The sequence below is a fragment of the Schistocerca serialis genome, chromosome 7 (genome assembly GCF_023864345.2).
Source record: "Schistocerca serialis cubense isolate TAMUIC-IGC-003099 chromosome 7, iqSchSeri2.2, whole genome shotgun sequence".
NCBI lineage: Eukaryota > Metazoa > Arthropoda > Insecta > Orthoptera > Acrididae > Schistocerca > Schistocerca serialis.
This window is the reverse complement of record NC_064644.1, coordinates 387,004,645-387,011,932: the sequence shown is the minus strand read 5'-3', so window position 1 is coordinate 387,011,932 and position 7,288 is coordinate 387,004,645. Positions and strand designations below refer to the sequence as shown.

The 7,288-nt window shown below is 46.3% G+C and overlaps 1 non-coding gene across 1 annotated transcript; it reads right to left on the bottom strand.

The window, feature by feature from the left end:
• Positions 1-264: 264 nt before the first annotated feature.
• Positions 265-339, bottom strand: Trnap-ugg (transfer RNA proline (anticodon UGG)). Its single transcript has one exon. It is a non-coding gene; the product is annotated as a tRNA-Pro (tRNA).
• Between the last annotated feature and the right edge of the window lie 6,949 nt (positions 340-7,288).

The window sequence follows — 7,288 nt, the reverse complement described above, 5'->3', positions numbered from 1 at the left end:
AAGCGTGACGGAGACGTAGACTAGCCGGCCTGCATGGTTGTCAAAGTGCACTGGCCTGTGGCGTACGAACCATCTAGGCAAATTGTTGCAGGAGGGCAAATTGTCTCAGCACGCAACAGGAAATATGAAGTTTTGGTCTTCAGGGAAGAAACAAAGCCGGTAACAGGAATCGACGACTCCGATCAGAATGAAATTAGAATTATATTAATACCGTCAGCTGCTCACGGGCGTTGATATACATCAACGGGGACAGGTGAAAATGTGTGCCCCGACCGGGACTCGAACCCGGGATCTCGTGCTTCCATGGCAGACGCTCTATCCATCTGAGCCACCGAGGGCACAGAGAATAGTGCGACTGCAGGGACTATCTCGCGCTCGCCTCCCGCAAGACTCACATTCTCACCTTGTATATCCACACACTAAGTCCGTAGTGTCCCACCCCAACACACTCATTACTCGTGGAAGACATTCTTTCCAAGTCCCGTAAGAGTTCGGGGAATATGTGTGTATCCGCACAGAAGAAGAAGGTCATGGCCGGTATTGCCAGAATTATATATTTGTATTGATATGGTGTCTGTTCTTTCGGACACATATCCGATATATCTTCAATATATCCGATCAGAATGTTTTACGTCAGAAGGTTTTCGAATTTTATGAAAGAGGTGAGTTCCTCACTGCGCTGAAATCACACACTGTTATGCATGAAGCTGCTGGGTTTGAAGAACGTGCAAGAGTAACGCAAGCAACATCGAAGAACATCGAGTTTAAAAACGTAAAATCCAATAACGTGCGGAAATTTTGTAATAGAGCTTAGTGAAATTGCTGCTGCTAGGGTGACCTTTCCAAGAACAATACATGAAGTCAGATCAAAAGCAACACCAACTGTGTATTAGTCGGACGAGACTTGGGTAAGTGAAAACCACACTAGAAATTTTATTTCGCAAACAACATGGGGACAAGGCGGCTTGAAGTTCCAGAGGGAAAAGAAGGACATCGTAGAATATGTCACACTGTTTGCGTTGCTTCCGAATTTGTGTCTGAAAGTAAACTTACATTTCTAGCAAAATCGAAAACCAACCCTGACTATCATCCCTAAATGAATGGAGAAACATTTAGACAACGGCTTCAGAGTCAGCAGTTGCCTCACTTGTATCAGGGCTCTGCCATTGTTACAGACAACGCAAGCTGCCACTCTTTTATTTTCAACAGGCCTCCCACTGCAAACACAAAAAAATTAAATTGTTTCATGGCTGCGAAGTAATAACATTCCACATATTGGAACACAAACAATAGCGGAGTTGTTGGAGCTCGTCAAGGTTTCAAAAGGCAGCAATAAATAATGTGTAATTGATTCTAAAGCTCTGTAACACGATCACAGGGCGGTAGAGCACCTCCGTATCATTCCCATTATAACCCCATAGAGCTGGAGTGGGCTAGGTGAAGAGATATGCGCAGATGAAAATATTACGAAATTAGAATTATATATTAATACCTTCAGCTGCTGACGGGCGTTGATACATATCAACGGGGACATGTGAAAATGTGTGCCCCGACTGGGACCCGAACTGCTTACATGGCAGACGCTCTGTCCATCTGAGCCACTGAGGGCACAGAGGATAGTGCGACTGCAGGGACTATCTCGCGCTCGCCTCCCGCGAGACCCACATTCTCACCTTATGTCCACACACTATGTTCGTAGTGCCCCTACCCAACACATTCTTTACTCTTGGAAGACATTCTTACCAAGTCCCGTAAGAGTTAGGGTAATACGTGTGCATCCGCACAGAAGAGGAAGGTCATATAATGAAAATACACTCCTGGAAATAGAAATAAGAACACCGTGAATTCATTGTCCCAGGAAAGGGAAACTTTATTGACACATTCCTGGGGTCAGATACATCACATGATCACACTGACAGAACCACAGGCACATAGACACAGGCAACAGAGCATGCACAATGTAGGCACTAGTACAGTGTATATCCACCTTTCGCAGCAATGCAGGCTGCTATTCTCCCATGGAGACGATCGTAGAGATGCTGGATGTAGTCCTGTGGAACGGCTTGCCATGCCATTTCCACCTGGCGCCTCAGTGGGACCAGCGTTCGTGCTGGACGTGCAGACCGCGTGAGACGACGCTTCATCCAGTCCCAAACATGCTCAATGGGGGACAGATCCGGAGATCTTGCTGGCCAGGGTAGTTGACTTACACCTTCTAGAGCACGTTGGGTGGCACGGGATACATGCGGACGTGCATTGTCCTGTTGGAACAGCAAGTTCCCTTGCCGGTCTAGGAATGGTAGAACGATGGGTTCGATGACGGTTTGGATGTACCGTGCACTATTCAGTGTCCCCTCGACGATCACCAGTGGTGTACGGCCAGTGTAGGAGATCGCTCCCCACACCATGATGCCGGGTGTTGGCCCTGTGTGCCTCGGTCGTATGCAGTCCTGATTGTGGCGCTCACCTGCACGGCGCCAAACACACATACGACCATCATTGGCACCAAGGCAGAAGCGACTCTCATCGCTGAAGACGACACGTCTCCATTCGTCCCTCCATTCACGCCTGTCGCGACACCACTGGAGGCGGGCTGCACGATGTTGGGGCGTGAGCGGAAGACGGCCTAACGGTGTGCGGGACCGTAGCCCAGCTTCATGGAGACGGTTGCGAATGGTCCTCGCCGATACCCCAGGAGCAACAGTGTCCCTAATTTGCTGGGAAGTGGCGGTGCGGTCCCCTACGGCACTGCGTAGGATCCTACGGTCTTGGCGTGCATCCGTGCGTCGCTGCGGTCCGGTCCCAGGTCGACGGGCACGTGCACCTTCCGCCGACCACTGGCGACAACATCGATGTACTGTGGAGACCTCACGCCCCACGTGTTGAGCAATTCGGCGGTACGTCCACCCGGCCTCCCGCATGCCCACTATACGCCCTCGCTCAAAGTCCGTCAACTGCACATACGGTTCACGTCCACGCTGTCGCGGCATGCTACCAGTGTTAAAGACTGCGATGGAGCTCCGTATGCCACGGCAAACTGGCTGACACTGACGGCGGCGGTGCACAAATGCTGCGCAGCTAGCACCATTCGACGGCCAACACCGCGGTTCCTGGTGTGTCCGCTGTGCGTGCGTGTGATCATTGCTTGTACAGCCCTCTCGCAGTGTCCGGAGCAAGTATGGTGGGTCTGACACACCGGTGTCAATGTGTTCTTTTTTCCATTTCCAGGAGTGTATTACGTTTAAAGTAGCTGACACTGAAAGGCTAGTCCATGAAGCAACAGACAAAATCAGCATTGTTGAGTGGAAAGCTTGCGTATGTCACACTGACCAGTTGCAAGAAGAAAATTAGCTGAAAAAAGTGAAGAAAAGACGCGAAATAAAAATAAATGTTCAAATTTGTGTGAATTCCTTAGGGACCAAACTGTTGAGACCATCGGTCCTTAGACTTACACGCTATTTAAACTATCTTATGCTAAGAACAACAACACACACACACACACGCGCGAGGGATGTGTCTAACCTCCGGCGGGAGGGGCCGCGCAATCCGTGACACGGCACCTCAAACCGGGCGGCCACTCGGCACGGAGAAGACGAAGTAATGGATTCGTTAATTGTCAATATCGCACCAACATCCAGCGACTCCATTTCCGAAGGCAGCGACAATGAAACATCCGAGTAAAAAACTATATGAAGATAATGTAAATTTATTTTGTAATTTTCATGGAACATTTACTGTCAAGCTGTCTGTGAACCATGGATTAGTTCAGAGCATAATCTGTTCTGTAATGGGCATTTTGTTTCACTTATCGCTACTCTGTCTCCAAATAACGTGTTTTAAAATGCTGTTCATCCTTCTCTTGATATTTTAGATTTGATTCTTACGTCATTTTATTGACAAACTAAGAGCCAACAGACGGAGTAACCCACGCTGTAAGATGCAGTTTATTATAGAATCGATTCTGCAGGGTGGGAAGCTGTGTCACTCGTTTTTGTTCATGACATAATGACTGGGAAAGATTGAATATACATTCCATTCTGTGTAATTTTCATCTCATCCTTATTACGTGTATTTAAAAAATGTAACATGAAACAGTTTGTAGCGCACCATGAACCTGACCGTAGCGAAACAGGTTAAACATCCGCCACTGCAGCTGTTGGTAACGAAGCTACTGTGTCTACACTTTCAGCCGAGATGGCAACACAGCATTCCTTGCGAGCAGCGCTGCGAGAGGCTATTAACGCTGTCTGACTATAATTGTGATATATCTTGTATGGGAATCTTACAATCGTGGCGTCTCTGGCACTTCTCCCAACTCTGACGCCACAAGTGTCGGTTTGGGTCGAGAGGGTCTTAAACTGGCCTTGAAAATTACGCAGGAGCCGAGGCACTTCCGAAGGGAAGGCGCTGTTATTGATACAAGCTGAAATGTGTTAACCACCATTTTTTTTTTCCTCATACAGGGGAGGCTGAAGGTAAGCATCTGCTAAATAAGTTTTTGCGAAGAACCGTTCACCTGCTATGTGATACGTGAGCTCATCAATACATGGAATCTCAATTACCGATACTGTTTGCGCATTAACTATCCCTTTAAAGTCGGCAAAAAGTCTGATAGTTCCATTCGCTTGTCTTGTGATCGCAAGGGAAAATGCCTACTGACTTGCAGAAATGGGTTTTAAAAACTGCTGTTTGCTCTAGTCTGTTCAGTTCATACGTAAACTTGGGCTTTTGATGAGCGTTAAGTGAGCGTGAAAAATCTTTGCGTGTCCCACTGTGCTGTCGAACAAAGTCCGTGTTTTCCAGACGACTGATGTATACTGGCATGAGAAAGATGCGTATGAATAGCACGCACCCTGTCCTGAATATGCAAATCAAATAAACCGAAAGCATCCATGCCAAAAATAATGGGATTAGAACGCGACTGAACTACTGTGAAAGGCACTGAGTAGCTGTATTTCCATACTTTGCTTGCAGAGTGCACATTACAAGAACAAAAGTACTTTCACCATTGTAGACCGTGATATGCAGGCGTGATTTTTGTGCTTGATGGTGTCTCAATTGCTCATAAGTACAATGAAGTGACAAAAGTCATGGGATACCTCCCAATATCGTGTCGGACCTACTTTTGCCTGGCATGGTGGAGCTACTCCATGTAGCATGGATTAGATAGGTCGTTGGAAGTCCCCTGCAGAAATATTGAACCATGCTGCCTCTATAGCCGGCCATAATAGCGGAAGTGTTGCCGGTTCAGGGTTTTACACACGAACTGACCTCTCGATTATGTCTCACAAATGTTCGATGGGATTCATGTCCGGTGGTCTGAGTTGTCAAATCATTTGCTCGAATTGTCCATTAAGATCATCAAACCAACCGCGAACAACTGTCAATGATCGATTTAGTTGAACCAGAGGATCCAGTACATTCCATTTAATCATAGTCCACACCATTAGGAAGCCACCATCAGCTTACCCAGTGCCTTATTGGTAACTTGGGTCCATGGCCTCGTGGGGTCTTCACCGCACTCGAACCTACCAACAACTCTGAACTGGAAAAGTACAGACTGATTGCAAATCTGCAGAGAGAGGAACAGTTTGCGGTTTATCCTCTGAATGTGATTGTCTGTTCTGACTTCCGGAAGACTCTCTTTGTGTGAATTGTAATTGATGAAGAGTTAAGCTGTATATCTACTAGAGTAGAGCTGGTTAGAATGAGACAAACATTGCACTTTGCATCTCACTATGCGATTCCGTCACTCTCGTCCAAGGATCCTGAGTGGCTTGCCAGGAGGAGTCGGTACAGACTCAGAATGAGAAATCATATTTATTTCCATTTTCTCAAGTCGAGATTTGCATGGCAATTTGCATTTCCTTTGCATGGCAGACTTGCTGTATGTGTCCTGATTTATGGCAGTGTCGGCATTTGCGTGGAGAAACCAGTTTTTGCGCTAATACGTTACATTACATTTTACACAAGAACTGGCAAGGTTTCAACTTATGATGTTGTCTATGTCGGCAGTTATGAGGTGCCCTGCGAAACTGGGGCCGCCTTGAGTTATTTGCGGTCAGCGATGCAACAATATCCACATTCGTCAAGTTCCGTGAAGTCTTGAACTTACTCAGGTTCAGTTACTTTAAGCGCGTCCTTGAGATCAGGGTTGCGATGCCTTAGAATTTCAGCTTGAGTTCCATTATCAGCAACGTTTTGAATAATGGCCTCGCGAAGCATTTCATCTTGAAATGAACTCTACTAGAGCAGTAAAATTTATAGTTCCGAGTCACGCCATTGCGTTTAGTGATCCATTGCTTGTAAGACTGATTATTATAACAATGTGCGCGAAAAAATATGAAACAAACAGCAGCTACATGAATCTGCATTTCGAAAAAGTTGTCTAATGCTCACATAATGTCTTCGTAGGGTAGGGTTTGGGGCTCTAATTGAGGGAACAACTTGCGGCCCAATCGGAAAATATTGTATCCTACCCCCAAAAAAGGAAAGGTCATCATGGTTCAACTGATATAGTATAAGCAAGTTGCTGCAGCTGCAGGCTGTACTTCGTCCATCCCTCTTGTTGCGCATCAAAAGAGTGGTGGGGTTTAGGAGGCAGCACTTGACCACTGGCATTCCCATTCCCAGCTTCAATTGACGTAGTTTGCGGAGGTAGTTGCGCTTCCACCAGCTTGACAATAGCACTTAGTAGCCTAATGAGCCTATTTGTTGCCTCTGGAACTGAATAAGTTAATTGATGGATTGCTCTCCAGAAGATTCCATTGCATACGCAAAATAAAGATACCTGAAATAGATGTGTAATGCACACAAAACTATGAAAATATTGCTGATAAGTTGAGATCACTGCCAGACTCAAGCACCAGACATACTGCCAACAGGCGGAAAAAGTCAGACTCGTCGCCATTTGGAGGAAAAATCAGACTCATCGCCACTTGGTGGAAAAAATCAGATTCATCACCAATTGGCAGTAAAATCAGACTCGTCCCCATTTGGTGTGAAAATCAGACAGCTGATGGAAAAATCAGACCTCTCATCAATTTGCAGAAAAATTGGACTTGTCGCCAGTTGATGTCTGTTATGTCGGTAGCTGAGGTGGCCAATAAACAAATCAGACATCTACAAAAAGTAACACATTAATAATTTCGTCGACAATACATACATTTAATAAGTGAGTTGTGTTGTATCGTAGCCTATCGATACTGCTAAAACCGGGACCTCGAAGAATCCTGTGGGCGACACACGTGACACTTTGAACATTGCCACCAATGTGGGACTTCCAGGC